Genomic DNA, 19,330 nt, shown 5'->3' on the forward strand with positions numbered 1-19,330 from the left:
AATCTTACCATATTTCAACTTAAGCAGGATTCAGTGAGCAATGTATTTGGATATTGATCTTCTTAACTATGTCTTATGGAAAGCTTTTAAGTCAATCTCTTAAGGTTTGTTTTCTCGAGACAGGAATATAAGGGCAGTAATGATCCCAGGATTTGGCAAAGGCTCTCAGAATGAGACTTCTCCCTCATGAGGCTGACCCACTCACAGATTTGATCGTATGAAACTGTGGGGATCAAGTATATTCTCAAGGTTTCAGAACAGGTTTTTTAATATCCACCGCTGTTTCCTCACCTTTCATCTACTTTAAAATACGCAGTTTAGACTAATGATTAGGCTGGGATTTGAAGCCAGGGAGACCTGGGCTGGAATCTTGGGCTGTGTGTCATTGAGCATGTTACATGATATCTCTGAGTCTGTTTTCTCTTTTGTGAAAATGGGGTTCACATCTGTCCCAGGGAAGTTATAGAGGCTAACTAAAGAACATAAGGTGTGTAGATCTAATAGTGTGTAATAGGGTAATGAATGGCTGTCATCATTAATGTTTTTAACTACTTCTGTGCTGACTTGTACCTAATCATGCTAAGCCTGTTTGATCCCTCCATAGCATTCTGTGCTTTATATTTCTTGTTAGAGAAATCACATCACAGATATGGTCAGATGTGTCTCCCATTCCATTCACGTTTCTCCCTTAAGACATCTCCTAAAATTGCTCTTTGTCCTCTAGTACGTTTTTCAAAACTAACCCTCAATAAATTAGTATCAATTCAATAGTATCGAATACATAATCCATATTCAAGTTCCCCCAATTGGTATAGTTTGTTTTGATCCAAGATCCAATTAAGTTTTCTGCATATCATTGCAATCTCTTTTTCAGTTTCTTCTCATCTAGAAAGTTCTTTCTCTCCCCATGTCCTTGTTATGTCTTTTGACAGTGCCACTTGTGCAGAGTCCAGGCCAGTTGTCTCATAATGTTCTGTACTGTGAATGAGCCTGGTTTCCTCATGACCCAGGAGCACCATGATGTAATGGGAGCATGGTCTGCAAATGGGGCATTTGCTTCTCTTGCTCCTTGCTTCTCTTTGACATCACATGCACTACTCAATCTCTGGGAACCTGCTTCTCATCTAAAATAGGGGACCTAGGGACACCTGGGTGGCTCAGTGGTTGAGTGTCTGCCTTTGGCTTAGGGTGTGATATCGCAGTCCTGGGATCGAGTCCTGCATCGGGCTCCCCACAGGAAGCTTGCTTCTCCCTCTGCCTATGACTGCCTCTCTCTCTGTGTCTCTCATGAATAAACAAACAAACAAATAAATAAATAAAATATCTTTAAAAATAAATAAATAACGGGAACCCTGGGTGGCGCAGCGGTTTGGCGCCTGCCTTTGGCCCAGGGCGCGATCCTGGAGACCCGGGATCGAATCCCACATCAGGCTCCCGGTGCATGGAGCCTGCTTCTCCCTCCGCCTGTGTCTCTGCCTCTCTCTCTCTCTCTCTCTGTGACTATCATAAATAAATTAATAAAAAAAAAAAATTAAAAAAAAAATAAATAAATAAAACAAAATAGGGGACCTATAATATACACCACAGGGGATGGTTGGGAGTTCCCAGTGAGATGATTTAGATAAAGGTCAGTAATTCCAGGCACGTGGTAGACCTCCAGAAAGGCTTTCAGCAGCCAAACAGCAGAGGGCTGTCAGTCAGATGGGGGAGAGGAGAGCCTGAGGGGCCTGCGGGGAAAGGGAGTGGGGCGCAGGCTGAGTGAGCGCTGTCCAGGGTAGCACACACTTGGCTTGGCTGCCTTGTTTCCCTTTCTTGGATTCCTCCTGTATGACTGGGAGTCCAGAAGGAGCGGTGCAGCTGAGACACCAGAGCAGTAGACTGAGGCAGCGGACTCTGAACAGCTACCCAAGCAGAGAAGCTCTCTCTAAGGGGATAAATTAGGAAAGGGTACTGCTGGTGGCTTCTGTTCCCAGAGCTCAAATGCTGGTCCATCCTGGGCCTCTGGCAAGGCCCTCTGGACCCAGCAGATACTTGTAGACCAGGGAGTGCCTTCAGGAAGGTAAGAAGCAACTCTCTCCCTTCACAACCACCAGATGGATCTCTCCCTCTCTCAATGTGTTATATCCTAGTGATGCCAGAAAGCTGCTGCTGTGACTGTTGCTTCTGTTCTCACATTTATTGCCAGAGCAGTAGAGCAGATAGAGGGTTCCAAATCTTTATGGTGACTCCCCTGTTGGAGCCTAATGCTGTCAGTCCCGAGGAGGAGGGGCCGGTGCTTTGATTTCTGCAGCTTTCGTGTAGAAGTGCAGCTCCCAGCCCTTCCTGGGCAAGCCTCAGTCTTCCTAGGTCATGCCAAGGACAAAGACCTTCACTCAGATCACTGGCTCATGGTCAGTGTGAGCTACACACTCCGGGATGCCCAGTGCAAAATGAAAACTCGGGTCCTTTGTTTAAAATGCCAGAAAAATGTGCCACTACAGATACAAAAATAGAAAGCTTGGTTCCTGTCTTTTATAGTTTCTTTTCCGGCTTGTCATGATGTTTTTAATTTGCTATTGAATGTTGTTCTAAGTAAAGAAACATTGACGTTTTAAATTATTAGCGTGGACTTTACCATTCTTCTTGATAGCATTGTCATGCCATTCTTTTTGTCGTGATGAAAAACCGTGTAACCTAAAATTTGCCATCTTAACCATTTTTTAAATATTTTATTTATTTATTCACAAGAGACACACAGAATGAGAGCGAGAGACTGAGAGAGAGGCAGTCAGAGAGGCAGAGACACAGGCAGAGGGAGAAGCAGGCTCCATGCAGGGAGCCTGACGTGGGACTCGATCCCGGGTCTCCAGGATCATGCCCTGGGCTGGAGGCGGTGCTAAATCGCTGAGCCACCCAGGCTGCCCCATCTTAACCATTTTTAAGCTCAGTAGTGCTAAGCACATTCTCACTGTTGGGATCAATGCCAGTTTTAAATACAAATACAAGAGCATTTCCCTTGCATGTGGAGTCACTGAAATGACATAATTCATGTTTCACAGCCCATACACACATACATATTGCGCTGTCAACCAAGTGGGGAAATGCTGCACAAAAGCAACTCAACTGTTGCTTCCTCTCCTCTTGATAAGCCTACAGTCAACTCACACTCTCTACTGTTGACTTTCTGATGAGGAAGGAAGGCGTGCAAGGATCTGTGGGGCCCTCCATCTCTCCCTTCCCTTCTATGCCATTCTTTATAGTGTGTTTGGCTAATTACGTTAATTAACACAAGTAGGAAAGGAGAATATAGGGCTCTTGTTCTTACGTGTTTCTCGAAACACCACCGCCCGCCTTCTGCATCCAAAGCAAGTTCTGGTTTGAATGGGAAGAGCAGCCTCTCGGGGGGTGGCACCCCTGTTCAACTCCCCACACTGAGAGTCTGCTGGGACCCTGTGCCCTGGAGCCACCAAGGACAGCGCGTGCTCACGGGGGGAGTGGCAACTACGCAGCACATGCACAGGGCAGGACCTCCACCCCTCACATACTGTACGGTCCCATCAGACCCCACTTACATGGTACAAATTCCGATAAATTAGGAAGGACTACAGGACCGCAACAGCATACCTCTCTGCCCAGGATGCACAGCCTGGGGCCTGGCCCTGCTCATGGTGGATATTTCACAGAGCATTTCTGGGAGGGGAGATATTAGGAACTGTACTGCTCCTGAAACCCCCTCCAGTCAGACCATGGGGCCATGCCATCTGCACCTCCCTCCCTGAGGTCTGGCCCAGCTTCCACTCTTCTCCATCCCTCCGTTTGCAGAGCTTCCTTGGGGACTCCCAGATGTAATGTGCTGGTGCCCCGGGTAGAACTGGACTTGCTTCATTAATCAGAAAACACTCAACAAGTTCAAGCACTTTTGTGAACCTTAGAACCGTCCTTTTATAAGATGTGAAAAGCATGAGTTACCCGATGAATATTTTATTGAGTGTGTTGCTCAGAGGTACAAATAATATTCGCAACTGTGACCTAAGAAGAGAGCCACCATCAACCCATTGTATAGCTGAGAGATGGAGGCCTCATGTAGGTAGGATGGAGCATGGCATTCCTCAGTTACATTACAGCCCAGTGTATCTGGCTTAGAGCTTTGTCAGTCATCCGTAATCAGGGGGTGAAGAAACCACACCCTCTGCCACCAGTCACCACCCCCCTTTGAAGCAGTTCATGTTTGAGCATCAAACCGTACAGGTGAAAAGCACTCTGGTGTGAGGGACCAGGTGCAATGTGAGTGGAAGAAAGCACTCATTATTTTGAAGGTTGCAAATGGATTTCAAAAGTGGGACTGTCCCTTTTGCTCTCTTCTGGAGATGAAAGTGCACAGTTTTCACAACATATTTCTTCAAAAGCTATCAGAAGCTTCATATTTTTTTTTTAATGCAGTGTGTCCCTCCCCATCATCTCCATAGTTCGCCTGTGGTTGAACATTTTAATCAGCTGTTTTTGTGCTTTAAAGATTTTTCATTTGATTTACAACTTGTAGGAGTGGAGTTGCGGTGAGTAATCTGGGAGAAAGCCATAAAGAGGACAAAAGGAAGGTGAAACACCACGGCGTTAATAATTTAGTTTCAATAACCTTAAAAGGTTTATTGTTCACTTTTAACCTTGTATCCCAAAAAGCAACCTACTGCAGTGAATCATAAAAATGTTTCTTTTAATTTGCAAGTCATTTATTTAAGTGTGCTTACAGGGGCTCATGTGTTCCTCAAGCAAAAAGGTCAAGAAGCGACAGCAGCTGCTCGACTTGTTTCTGGCTGTTTGAGGTTGCGGTGCCCCTGATGGGACAGATCATAGGGCTTAAACTCTGTAGAAGCTTGCTTTCAAAAAGTATGGATTATTATAGCATCGAATCATTCATTGAATAACATTTTAGATAGTACTGGGCAAAGCAAAAGAAGCTCACATTGCCGAGGCGGCAAGAAGAGAATAGAAGTGCTTTTTGAGGAGGACAAATCGAAGAGATTTACAGGTGATCCTTAAAACCTACTGTCAAAACTAGGTGGCAGGCTGGGGTCATGCTTGGCGAGGAACTTTAAAACACCTGCAAACTAGAATTTTAACATCTCAGGAGGGCTGCTAAATTAACAGAGAGATTTTCCACCCAGATCTCATTACCAGCCCTATTAAAACAATCCCCGTTGTACATTACACTACACCGAGGCACAGAAAATCACCTGGCGCATAAAGGTGTGCTTTGTTTCATAATTAGGGGGGACGCAGATCCCGGCTAACGTGAGGAGCTAATGGCATATTTCTTCAGGGTTCTTCCTCCTCTTTAATTAAGATCATGTACCATAAATAAATGGAACCAGTTTTTTTCTAGAATTCTTATGTTATTTCCGGTAATAGGATTTGTCATTATTTTGTTTCTCAGTTTCTCAGGAAGTGTTGTACGACGCTTGCTGCTGCCTTGCCCTCCCCACGGTTGGCAGATAAGCCTCCTAGGATTGCCTTGTGTGATTAACCTTGGAGAACAAGAGAGGCAGAGGTTATCTAGAAATCCAGAAGAAAGGTTACTAGATCCTTTCATTTTGACCTGTTTTAAATGAGCAAACCCAGCTGAGAAGGGGAACTAATAATTCCTAAACCTTCAGTGGATTCTGATTTTAGGTGAACATTGAAAATAGGTTCCTCCTCCTTCTCCAGGTCTCCAGCTACTCCTCTTGCCCACCCCCCTGGCATTTCCTAGGGCAGGGCCTCGAACTGCTTATGCAGTGCTGGTTGGCGGAGGTGGGAGCACCTGCTCGGGAGAGCCAAAGCGGGGTGAGAGCTTGGGCAGACAGCCAGAGCATCCCGGCTGTCCGCTGGTCCAGTGCTGTGCTTTCCCCTCCCGAACCGGGCACACCGTGCAGCAGGCCCACCAGGGGCCACTTTTGTACCTGCTAGGAAAGGCGCCCTTTCTTCGGGATTCAGTCACCTCTCTCTGTGGCGTTTTATCAAAACAGGATTCTTTTCATTACCTGCCATACAGTTGTCAGCGCAGTCACACATTGACATTGTCTGTGATGCAAACGGCGCCTACTTAATATGGCACATTGGTGCACGTGCAGCGTGGGAGCTGGATGAGGAAAGGCTAGAGGAACCCTGAGAAAGGCTTCAGGATAAAAATCCTGGCTCTGCTGAGCACAGCACTTCCCTTCCAGGTGCCCCCCGCACGCCCCTCCCCTGCCCCACCCCACGCACAGCGTGACATTAGTTTCTGTCTTCTCTGTTGTCAGAGTTTTCAGGAATCACTGCATGAAAAGAAAATTTTGATACTTGAATTATGAATTTTCCTTCTCGAGTACCCTTGAGTGGAGAATCACCTCAGGGTCTCACCTCCACTGACAATGACAGTTGCTTTTTAATACTTTTGCTGTTGATATTTCCAATGTCTGTTTTTGGGGTGTTACTCTGAGGGCTTTCCAAAGCAGGAACATGCCAGCTGGCCACCATTCTTTCGTAGATTAATAAAAGTTAGGTAACACATGATAAATGTCTGTCTTAAAATACTGGAATTCAGGCCCCCAACAGAGAAGCAAACTCTTATTTTGTCACCCGTGGACTAGCACACATTACCCCGAGCAGGGGCTCTGTGTGTTAGCTTCGGGTCTGGCATAAGGCCCCTGGAGACTAGAAGCTGGCAAGTAGCTTGTCTACCCCGTCCTCCCCTGCGGAAGGCCTTCCACACCGTGGGCCCTCAGTACATCATTACTGACTCTCACCACCTTGCTACTCATTACTTTTTAGGGCTCTTACTACTTGACACCAGCATTGACTTGACTTCTTCCAATCAGACTTTCCTCCCTTTCAATTGGAAATTTCTTTAGTTTACTTTACTTCAATTTGCCAACATATAATAAAACACCCCGTGCTCATCACATTGCGTGCCCTCCTTATTGCCTGTCACCCAGTTACCCCCTCCCCCAATTGCAAATTTCTTGAATGTTTTATGTTCTTTGAGTTCCCATTCAGCCCATATTTGGCATGGCTTCCTCACTATCTGGCCTTAGAAACGTTGGGCTAGTTTAAGTTAAGTACAGGAGCCCTCAATTAATTTCCAAAAACAAAGACCTGATCTTAAAATATCTCTATGATCTGTCATTCCCAGATGCCACTGAGAACAAATTTGTTTTTTCCCATCTTGCCCTTTTTCTCCTTCTGCATCCCTGATCCTCCATGCCCTCCTCCCCCTCCTCCACCTCCCCCATCCCCTCTTCCCTCATCTCCATCCCCCATGCCCTCCCCCTCATCTCCATCCTCCCTGCCCTCCTCCCCCTCCTCCACTTCCCCCATGCCCTCTGTGCCCCTCATCTCCATCCCCCATGCCCTCCTTCCCCTCCTCCACTTCCCCCATGCCCTCTGCCCCCCTCATCTCCATCCTCCATGCTCTCCTCCTCACCCTCATCTTCATTCTCCGTGCCCTCCCCCCTCATCTCCATCCTCCCTGCCCTCCTCCCCCTCCTCCACTTCTCCCATGCCCTCTGCACCCCTCATCTCCATCCCTCATGCCCTCCTCCATCTCTTCCACTTCCCCCATGCCCTCCTCCCCCTCCTCCACTTCCCCCATGGCCTCTGCCCCCCTCATCTCCATCCCCCATACCCTCCCCCATCTTCATCCTCTATGCCCTCTGCCCCTCTTGTCTCCATCCTCCATGCCCTCTTCCCTCATCCTCCATGCCCCCCCCATCCACATCCTCCATGCTCTCTTCCCTCCTCTCTAGCCTCCATTCCCTTCTTCCCTCGTCCCATCCTCCATAAGGTGGGATCACATCACCTGTTTAACAGAATGACAGTGATAATAAATTGTTATTTCCAAAGGTTTACAGAGAAGTATTGAGACCAATACAAGTGGAATGTGGAAAATGATTGGTCCCCTTCCTATTTTGATAATTCAAGGACAATATGAGCCAGTGCTGCAGGCAGTCCAAGTACTTAGCACTCACTATCTTCCATGTGATGATGGTAGTATCTAACCCTGCCTGAGGGGGTGATATCTCGAGGAGAGCCAGAAGTTATGGGTTTCAGACTCTGATTTTCTTGCAGGAAATAGTTCCTAATCACCTATTCTGAGAAGTAAGAATGATGCTTTGGCGGATATTCATTTGAGGTTTCATAATTAAGGAAGCCATTTGTCCAAAATGTAGCTAAAGAAGAAACAAATATTTATTTAAAACAAATAGTTTATTTTTCTCAGAAGAATGCCAGTGCTGGAGGTGGGGATAGTTTAAAGAAGACATTAGCCCAGAACATATGAACCAAAGCAATTTCCTCTAAAGTGTAATTGGCTGTAGTGTTAATCTCTTTGTCCATAGTCAAGGAAATCACCATTATCATTTTCACATGTGAGGGAAGTCAGACGTGCCTTGTTTACATTACTGCCATTTATAAAACATTTAAAATGGCTATTCTGCTGAATAAACATTCAAGAGTCTGAAGGATAAGCGTATCACTTAAACTTCTTAAGACTAAACTTTCCAAACCATTTCCTGCCAGAGGGACCCAACAGTAAAATTGCAAACTCTGTGCCCTGAGATGAGATAGGCAGAATTAGATTAAGCAGCTTACTGTTGACATGTCTATTGATCTGGGTTCAGTGCAGTTTCCTGTCTCTGCCAGCAGTCAGATTGCTGTATACAATAACACAGTGGCCTGGTTTATGTGAAATTGGGGACTCCAAGCATCAATTACTCCAGGAAGGCAGTGGCACTGGGAGATAAGGTTAAGCTGCTTGCAGTGTTTAAGACTGCTAAAATCCAAGCAACGTATTTGCTGTCTAAAATGTTGCTTATAAATTTGACAGTGTTCCATTTATAAAATTTCCAAAGAGATCATCCAGTGTTATTCTCTGCAGGTAGTAGTACAAATAGCATTATGAATGCTTATTGTTAAAGCAGTGTAACCCACTTCTCAGTTTCATGCATATTTCTTAAATATCTGCATAAAGATATTGGATCGGGTGGCAGGACATCAAGAATGGTGGAGCCATCTTAGACCACGGGAGAGAATGTTGTTGATTTAAGAAATAAATGTCAGCCGTTTGACTTGGATATTTTGTTTTCTCTTTTTCTGGGACCAACTGAATAGATTTAGTCAACTACATCCCTATATTTCTAATCCCCTACTATCACGTTTTTAGAGAGCACTTCCCTTCCCTATACTAAATACTACGTCTTTATTGCAAAAAGCATCAAGACTACAGAAAAGTATAATGAAAATCACAGGTGTCATTACCCAATGATAATTATTTTGTTTTTGGATACATGTATCAAAGGTATTATTTTAAAATATGTGTCTCAGGGCACCTGGGTGGAGTGCAGAGTCTGCTTGAGATTCTCTCTCCCTTTCCTTCTGCCCCTCCTGCTCATGAGCTCTCTCACTTTCTTAAATAAATAAATAAATCTTTTAAAAATAAAATAAAAGGTGTCTCCCCTTCCCCCCGCCATACACACACATGCACACATTTCTTTACTGAGCACTCATCTAGTTGTGAATATAATCTATTTTTATTTTCTTTGTTTATTCTTCTTTGTTAAAGGAGGTATCACTTTCCTTAGAAGATTCTTACCTCTTACCTTGCTTCAAACATTATAGACATTATAGAAAGGACAGAAACTGAGCCTTTATTTACATACTTCTGTAGAGAGTAACAGAAAAGCAATTTTTCACCCATAGAGGTGAGAATCTTGAAAGATTCTGGATGGGTCAGCCCTTTAGGTCTGTTCATACAGGTTTTTAAGTTTCATACTTACAATGTAACTCCCTATTCCTATAAGAGATGTTCAGAGAGCAAATTCCAGGCTTTCTGGTGAGACATATGTGCTATGAATTGGATAAAAGGATAAATTTTTGAAAGTGACATTTCAGCTTGCCTATCATGACATCGTATGTATTTTTCAGTACACATTTATCTCAGAAATATCTCCCTTACTTTATTACAGGTAGAAACAGAGTTTCATATAAAATGTAGGAAATCCCTTAAATACAGTGCTGATGAAAACCAGACTTGGAAATTTGACAAGTCAGGGCACATTTGACTAATTTAATTGTATTTTCCAGGTTGACCTCCTGAGATTGGCACTGTCCTCAATAAGGCTTTGCAACATTTACACCGTTCTTTTCCGTTTTATATCTTCTAAGAGTGATACAAAATGAATGTATTTAAAATGTATTTAGCATTTATTGACATAGTTTTAGGTTTTATCTTTTAATGAGATTTTAATTGGCTTTATTGCAGGATTTATGCAAGGTGCCTGGAATGCCAATAGGCAAGAGGGACCTAATAAGTAAAATGGGCCATTACAATTAATGCTAATATGACATCTGTTAGCAAAGCTAGTGGGCTAACTTCCTGACTGGGTCTGATATTTAAAGGAAACCAGGCCTCATCATTTTAGGTTTTTCAAGTTGCCTAGACTCTGAAATGCTGGAAACTCATAGCATCGTCTTCCTTTATTGAAAAGTCCTGGTTTTGTAAAGGTTTTAATTAACTTTGAAATACCACTTTCTGATATTAGACTTCTCCTGAGAAAGAGTTGTGAAAGGCCTCTCCATAGAGGATACTTTTAGGCATTCATTTAGATGACAGACAGTGTAAACAGCTACACTCTCTTCCCCATTCATATAGTGGTGGTAGCAGTTGGAAGGGTAAACGGGAAGCTCATAAGCTGTTTTCTCCGTGTGAACAGGATAGGTGCCATCAACCCACACTGTGTGAAACTGCAGAGGTCTTTGTGGTCAATTTCCCCTGTCACTGATGACGTGGAAGGAAGAATTACCAAAATTTTTTTGTAAGAATTGCATGTATCACCACATTAATAATGGCAGTAACTTTATTACAGTTCTTGGAAATCACAAACATCTACCCACCTACTTCCAATTAAGGCATTCCACTTAGTCAAAAGAGCCTGTACATAAAAATCAGCGTGAAAAGCTGCCCTATGAAAAAATTAAAATAAGCTGAAAAATACTTAACAAAAAAAGTCAGTGATTGTTATCATCAAATGAAACAGTTCTAAAATGTGAGGTTGTGTTGACTGCTTCACCTTCTCCCCCTCTGAGCTAGTGGGAGCTCATTCACCTTGCCCTCATCCCTGTTGTCTACATAACCATCTTATCTCTACTCCAGGATGATGAATCCTTGGAGGACCTTTTTACATCCCTCACAGAACCAAACCAAACAGGAGGCCATACACTTAGAATCCTCAGTAAACATTTATGTGATCATTGACTTGAGTCAAGTTAGGCCAGGAGGTTTTCTCAGCCTGGGTGGAATGTGGGGAATTGGGTTCATCTCACAGAAGATCTAGGGGAAGAGAATTGTAAAAGCCTAAGGTAGTATGATGAGCACAAGAGAAGCCATTGAAGTTTAAGGTTGATTTGATTAAAGGTGGAATAGAAGAGGAAAGACATTGGAAACCAAAGGACTTTTAGGATTTTTGTGAACTTGAGAGTTGGTAGAAGCATTGTTGACAATAAGACATCTTTTCTGGACTCTTCTAAGAGCTTCCTAATGGTTTTAGTCATGAGTTTCTCTTCTCTGCCATCCTCAGTATGGTCATACTCTTGAGTCATGCACAGCCTTTCTTAGCCTGTTAGCCTAAGGAATTGTATCCAGACATCACAAATTCTAACAGTGAAAGTGGGGCTCTCACCCCACTGTTGCAGCCTCGCCCCCAGAGTCCCTGTGAACTTTCCCACCGAGTCTCTATTCCACAAGGGGCTAAAGGACATACAAGGCATGTTCTTGGTCTTGTCTGCCTTCTGTTTTTAACATTTTATGGTTTTACATTGGAAATTATTTCCCTAAATGAGGATTGTTTCTGAATATCCTTAAAGTCCTCAGAACCCAGCAGGGTCTTCTCGCTTCTACTGACGGAAGCAAAGCTGGGAGAAAGAAAGCAGAAAACAAAACTATGATGCTAATTTGGGCTAAGAGAGATTGCCACTAGGGATCAGGCTAGAACAATGTAAAGGTTGGAAGGCCACTTGGGGAGGTGTTGACAGCCACTAGATCCAGAAGAATGGGCTGAGATACCAGGACTTAAAATTCTGGTGTGAGTTTATTAGATATTTTTTAAATGTATATTGGAGTTGTGGGAATGTAGGGAAATAAAAGTATGGGGGAAGAATGATAATTATGAGTGTCAGATTTCCCAGTATGGCTCAACAGATAGTATCTCAAATTCAGCTAGGATGATAGTGATTTGAGCACACTTAAGTGTAGTCCTAAGAATGGAAGGAATGGACAGAAACCTATATGAGAGCAAAGTACAGAGCAAAAATACATGGGAGCAAAAAAGAAAGATAGTCTAAGGCATTGTCGGATTCTAAATAAATAACATGCTACATGATATACCACAAAGGGCCTTTCCTGTGGATGGAAAGGAGGAAATTTGGTATTCTCTGCTCTTTTTTTCTTATATCTGCCTCTCTCTCTCTCTCTCTCTCTCTCTCTCTCTCTCTCTTTTTTTTTTTTTTTGCTTTGCCATTGTCTTCGCTCCTGTCTGGCTTACATTCCGTCTCCAGATTCTGAGCATTTCTGAGTGTACAGTCATTTCCCAGTATCATGACTCTGAACTTCAAGAGGAAAAGTGCACTTTGTAGGAGATGTCTGAGAAAAGAGGAAAGGGCCTGCCCATGCTTTGGGGTCCGATGGGCCAGACTGAGCCTAAATCTTTACTTAGCCATTTCCTGTCGTTAGGGCCTTAGACATGTTTTCATATCTGTTGGTTGGGGGCAGTTACAGTGACCTCAAAGGAATATAAGAATTAAGGGTCAAGGGAAGAGAATGAACATTTATTGGTACTTATAATATGCCAGTCAGAGCCAGAGGCTGAGGGCTGTGTATGCATTCTCTGTTCTCATGACAACCCAGTGAGGTAGGCCTGATTAAATGAGATAACACACGTAAAGATGTTCATAGGGAATAGCAAACAGGCCGTTGTCATCTCCTCCTAGAATGAGGGGTTGCTGAATCACAGCAGGGCAAGGCACCACACTCCTTACCACCACACTATGCTGAAAAATTAAGGCAAAAAGAAGTTGTTTTCGAGTGGCATTATGGGATGAAGTGTAGTTTTCTTAGGGATCAGATGGTTGAGATCATCCCAGATCAGCGCGTGTCCTGGGAAATGAGTACAGGCTGTGGCCGTAATGGTGATGAGGTAGGGCACAGAGGTGAGGTCACTTCTGTTTCACAGTAAAGGCATCTTTTCAGGTAATAAGTTTCTGGTCATTCATATCTATTATGTCAGTCAAGAGAGAGCAGTAAATTATTTCCATTTCATGACACTGAGTGCCTTTCCTCCTTGTCTATAGGAACTAAAGCTTGTATATCTGGAACTAGAGCTGTTCCAGACGCTATGGAAGAAGAGGCTTCAATGCAGAGGTGGCATCCTATAAGAAATCTTTCCATCTCCACTGGTCTTATTTACATGCAAAATATGTGGGGCATTCCACCAATGAAAGAACAGTCCTGATTTATGTTAACATGTTACTGAGGAATTAAGCCACAAACCTTGATGAACAGAGGAGAGAAATAAAACCCAAATATAGATGACCCTTGAACAACACAGTTTGAACTTGTAGGTCCATTCATACATGGGATGTTTTTGATACACTACTATAAATGTATTTTCCTTATGATGATATTACTGTATTCTTAGGTTTATAGTAAGAATACAGTATATCATCCATACAACATACAAAATGTGTGTTAATTGACTGTTTATGTTATCAGTAAGGCTTCTGGTCAGCAGTGGGCTATTAGTAGTTAAGATTTGGAGGACTCAAATCTTTTTAGCCACACAGAGCTCAGCGCCCCTAATTCCACATTGTTTAAGGGTCAGCTCTACTGGTATTTGTCCAATTTCTCTTCTCTCTCTCACCCACAACAGACACACACACATACACACACACATATGCACAACATGCACACACATGCATACCACATATGGGGACACGCAAACACAGCCTATATTTACACTTATTGTGGTAACAGATGAAATATGCGAGATATTGTCTTAATGCTGGGAAATCCTTAGTCCTGGCCTTGCATTGAACACATATCACACAAAGGTGATACCGTTCAGATGCTCACAATTTGACAAATTCTAAAAAATCTTCCTATCCTTGCAATAGGTGGATAACTTTAGCAAGATACATGTTAAAAAATTCAATGAATCTAATCTCCACCAAGTAGGATTTTTGGTAACTCAGGGTGTAGTCTATGCACTAATGATAGATGAAGTGCCTGTTTTGGATTTCTGGCCATGAATATCTTACACACAACTTTGTGATAAAAATTATTATGTTAGTGATAATAATAGCTAATGTTTTATGAAGTGCTTTCTCTTGCAAGAATTTGCATACGTTTCCTCCTTTCATTTTCACAGCATCTCTGTGAAGTGGGCACTTTTTTGGAAAACCACTTTACATACAGAGTTTACAGAGACAGAGAAGTGACTCTGCCAAGCTCACAGAGCTCCTAAGTGGTGTGGTAGCATTTGAACCCGTGTCTTTCTGACTCCAGTGTCTTTGCTCTTGTTTGGAAAACTGAATTGAGAAATACTTTCCCTGTTTATAAAAGATGTTAAATTTTGAGTCCCTGGGTAGTTCCTCCCCATTAATATTTAATATTATTTCACTAAAAACAGAATCAGCAATGCTTTTCTTCTCAGAATGCTTCCTTGCCCAGGCTTTGACACTGGCACTAACAATGTTTCTGTGATTTCTACCCTTCTTTCTTTCATTTCTAGAATATTTAATAGCATGATATTAAGAGAAGTAATATTGAGTCCTCTGGGATCCTGACAACCAAATAGTCGTCCATCTAAATATTATGCAAGACATTTGATGAGAAGATGTTTCCTGTGAAATGAAGTTTGTTTCTCATTAAAACAACCATTGCATTCATATGTTGTTCATCTCTTATGACCCAAGAAATGGAGTTTAAAGGAATCAGGGATTTTTAGGTGACTGAAGGGAAAAGAATAGTCTTCCCCCTCCCTGTTAATTTTAAGTGACAGGATTAAAGTTTGTTTTGTTTTACTTTTTTTTTTTTTTCAAAATATGTGAAATTTCAAAATATGTGAAAATTCAGTGTGCGTTAAACTCAACACACTAATTTGAGTGGTTATCCTCAAATATATTACTTTTCTTCTTTGGCCAAGATATTCATACCTATTAGGCAAGTACATTTCTGAAAATTTAAGAAACTTGGGTTTTTTAAGTTCTTAAAGAAGTTCTAACAGGTCTGTTTTTTATAGAGGTTTCAAACATTCCGTATTCGCTGAAAAATCGATGACTGTCAATATCTGGAAGGTCCTCAGGGAGTGTGTCCTGAGCCCTGTGGTAGCTACAGAGCAGCCAGGGGTTCCTGGAGGTCTGTGTGAGGCTCTAGCGTGGCTGATGAGGAAGTATCATGTGGGTAAAGGCCTGATTGCTAGGGCCACAGCTCCTGCTTGCTGCTCTGTTCCCCCTCAGAAGAAGAATACAAGGGAAGCAGCATGCCATGCATCACACATTCCTGTCACCACCTTTAGTGCAACTCCTCCCTGCCTCACCCATCATCTTTGATCCTGTGTATGGTGAGATTCACAAGAAATCAGCTATAGATGCACCTGTGCCATGAGGTGCGCTAGCTTAGTGAACAGCCTTGTTAAAAATGTATTTAGGGGCCCTGGCATCCCCCAGTGGTGGTGTTGGCAAGGTTTTTGAAGATAGAAAACAGGGGGATGTCATTAGTAATATTAGATGAGAGCTCACTAGTATTGCTGTTCTCATCTTGAACAACTGAATGAATAGTCACGCAAAACCTCTGTGGTTCAGTTCGGCGTCCCGCATTGGGGCCATCTACAGGCAATCTCCACTTATGGGTCATCCTTATTGTTAGTTACTTTTCTTTACTAAAATACTTTTTTAATGAATGCTTTTATTTGCACTTTAGAGCATGGCTCATTATTCCTGATTTGACTTGTGTCCATGACAGAGAGTGAATTTAAAAAAAAAAAAATGTTACATAGTAAGAAGAAAAGTAAATCTTCTGTTCATGGCTATGTCTCTAAAAAATGCAATTCTGCTGACTTATAGCTAAAAGCAGCTCATTAATTAGCAGAAGTACTTACAATTGTTTTACACCATAGAGAATATTTATGTATTGAAAAATTGGAGAAGTAAGTGCTATGCATGAGAATCCCAGGCATATTTTGTCCAGAGAGAGCTCATTACCTTTTTGTCTCTTATTTAAAAAGTTAGGTCATTGCCTCTTTTGACATAAAATTTCTACTTTCTTAAAAAGGACAAGGGGCACACTTTTTTTTTTTAATCAGTCATTCAGACTTTTCTAATACAGCTTCAGTGTTCACTCTAAAGGGAATTTAAATCACCTTAAGAACTAGAATTATACTGGTTCTTTTTATTTCAGGTTGGAATTGAGAAATTTAAAATGAAACCCTTTTGATAAATATCAATTGAGGATTCCCATAAGGTTTACTGTGTGTCTTTATTAGTGTGTATTTGGGGGGATTTATACAAAAAAGGGGGATCATCTCTTTTGGTAAAAGAAAGGTGGTATGTACATTTAAACCCTTCAGTGACCACATAGGCCTTATCTGGTAACTAGCTTTGCCCCCAGTAACTGAAACTCAATCCGTGCTGTCCCAGCAGCCATGACCTCTGACTCTGACACTGCCTCTGAGGACCAGGGGCCAGTTGTTCTCCACCCACTTTGGAAATGCCTTTACCAGGGACCCCATGGCTGGGGTTTCCCTTTTGCTACCCACTGATTTGTGTACATTAAATCAGCTTGCAGGGCATCTGCTACATCCTCCAGCAGTTAGTGTAAGATTGCTTATTGAAAAACACTTGTTTTGTGCTTATTTTTATTTAATGCGGTTTTTTTTTAACCCAAGAGTTGCAAAACAACCATTTGAATGGGAGATAATCAGAAGACTGAATCTTAATGAATCATGAGTCTTGCTATAAGATAAAGAGGGAATGTATTTTATTAGTAAACTGCAGGTATAGGATTAATAAGTCTTGTTTATCCAATTAAATTATAAACAGGGTGATATCATCCACCCCACACTCACCAAATACACCGAGTAGGATACCTGCTGTCAGGCACACACCATGACACATAGTGGCTTAATGCTGGGCACAAAGGGAGTGACATCTACATGCCCGTTGGTTGATGAACCTCCTACAGTCCAATATTGAGCCTTTTGAATTATAGGGTGGTGCCACTATTTTTTTCTGATTGTATTCAAGAGAACTCACTCCAGAAACATACAAATAGGACAAGACCGGGGTCGAATAGGAGCTTGACAAATCTCAATAGCACAGGAAGGGCATAACGGGGGCCGTAGGAGGTCACTCAAGGCAAAAGTCACCTACTTCCTATCTACTGACAGTGCTGAGTTTGCTGGAACATTGTCAGGGTGCCCTGATAGTGACATCTTTAATTCTCGTTTCATACCCCAGCATACCACAGATCTGTGATGTGGAGCCAGGGGGGATGGGGCTCCTGTCCAGCCAGCTCACTGTTCCTTTTACTTGCTGTCTCTGTGCCATGATACCTGGCATAGGGCTTGCTCCCTGTCACCCAGCAGCCTGCTCTCACATTTGCTTTTGGACCCTTCACCCCTCTCTCTCTCTTTTTTGCACAAGAATGAAGTAAGAGTCCAGTGAAATATGTATGTGATTGACTGTCAGTGTGTCCCTGAGCAGGGGTTTCCACCTCCCTGCCCCCACGCTCGTCCTCCAGCCATGACGCAGCCCTCACATGCCAGCCCAGGGGTGCGGGGCTCTCTCCAAAGCGTGCACCACCATGTGCTCTCTCCTCCCACTCGAGAGAGCTCCAGCAAGAACAAGCCAGAGAATGCTTGGGGCCTGTTACATTTCCTGGGCCCTAGGTGAGGTTGAAAAAGTGGGAGCCAGGGAAACTGCGTCAGGACAGGAGTCCTTGCATTTCTTGGTCTCTTTCCTTCCTTGCCCCCACATTAACCTTCTCTCTCTCTCTCTCTCTCTCTCTCTCTCACCCTCTTTCTCTGCCCTCTCACCTCACTTCCTTAGGGCTTGGCATCCTTCTCCAAAGTCCAAGCCCATCTGCCTGCCTTTGTGTCTGCCGTCTCACCAGAATCGTATGTAATTACAGTTCATGGATTTACTTTTGAAAATTGATCATGAGAATAGAGTTGGAAGAGTATATTTACAAAATTTTTTAAAATGCTACAAAAGATTTGAATACTTTGTTCATTTCTTTTCTAATACATTGAAAAGTTTTTCCTCATTATACCTGGCTAGTTTAGCATTTTAAGAGAGTTTGGGTCAGCAGAGGAGTATTTTAAAATTGAGTTCAGATATCAGTATAAACAGATTAGGCAAGGTCAGCAAGCCAGTGTCAAAGATCTCAGCTCCTGCTGATTCTCACCTGAAAGTTCCAATGACTCCAGCGTCATCAGACATCTCCTTGTTGAGAAATACAAAATCAAATATTTTTTCCATCATTAAATATATAACACATCTAATAGATTTCACTGGAGCCCTGAGGTTGCTGTTGACAAAATGTATTTATGATGCAAATGTTGAGGTGTGTTATTTTTCTTTTTTTTTCTTTGAGATTATTGTCCCCAGATTCATTATGCCTTACATTTGTCGTAATGATGCTGGTACAATTGCAAAGCTTAATTATGGTTGACTGTCTAAAGCTACCTTTCCCTTGAGTCATTGAAAGTGTTATTGGAGTTCTTTAATATGATTATAAAAATTAATATGCTTGTAATTAGATGCAAGAGAAGCGAATCCAAAGTTTGCTAAACAAACAATTGTTCTGTTTATGAAGAAAAACCTTAGGCTGGCTAATGTCCACATCAAAAAAGGTAATTGGAAAATTCAGATTCTCTTCTAACATTCATTGAAGAAATAACATGTTACTATCATTGAAATCAATACTATCGATAAATGATGTATTTTGCTTTCCACTTACCTTCCATTTTCTAAGTGAGATCTAGGCTTAGTCAATACATTTGCTGTCCAGAATCCTCTAACCAAGGGATGGAATTAGAACTCCAATTCATGAGTGTTATAACTCTAATCGAGCTGCCACTGACTTTAATCAGAACATGAGAACCTCTTTAACTCTTCTTCAGAGTAGACCAGACATCTCCCAAACTTCTCTTGCATATGAACACAACATATTCACATCATCCCTTTTTAATAACTTGATGACATTTTCTACTGTAGCAAACCTTGTCATTGAATATAGCAGAACTCAAGTGCATAGACCGTGGGCAGTGATTTCTCTGGCTCTGCG

General features: G+C 42.4%; 1 protein-coding gene across 47 annotated transcripts in view; it reads left to right on the forward strand.

The window, feature by feature from the left end:
• PARD3 (par-3 family cell polarity regulator) overlaps positions 1–19,330 on the forward strand; it is a 646,585-nt gene that overhangs the window by 535,540 nt on the left and 91,715 nt on the right. For 5 of the 47 annotated variants that reach the window (XR_011999915.1, XR_011999914.1, XR_011999912.1 and 2 more), the window contains one exon: positions 18,091–18,158. The exons of the other annotated variants lie outside the window; for them this stretch is intronic. The gene's annotated coding sequence lies outside the window, so the exon portion shown is untranslated. The remainder of the gene's footprint in view (positions 1–18,090; positions 18,159–19,330) is intronic. 47 annotated transcript variants of the gene reach the window in all.

Source organism: Vulpes vulpes, chromosome 2 (genome assembly GCF_048418805.1).
Source record: "Vulpes vulpes isolate BD-2025 chromosome 2, VulVul3, whole genome shotgun sequence".
NCBI classification, from domain to species: domain Eukaryota; kingdom Metazoa; phylum Chordata; class Mammalia; order Carnivora; family Canidae; genus Vulpes; species Vulpes vulpes.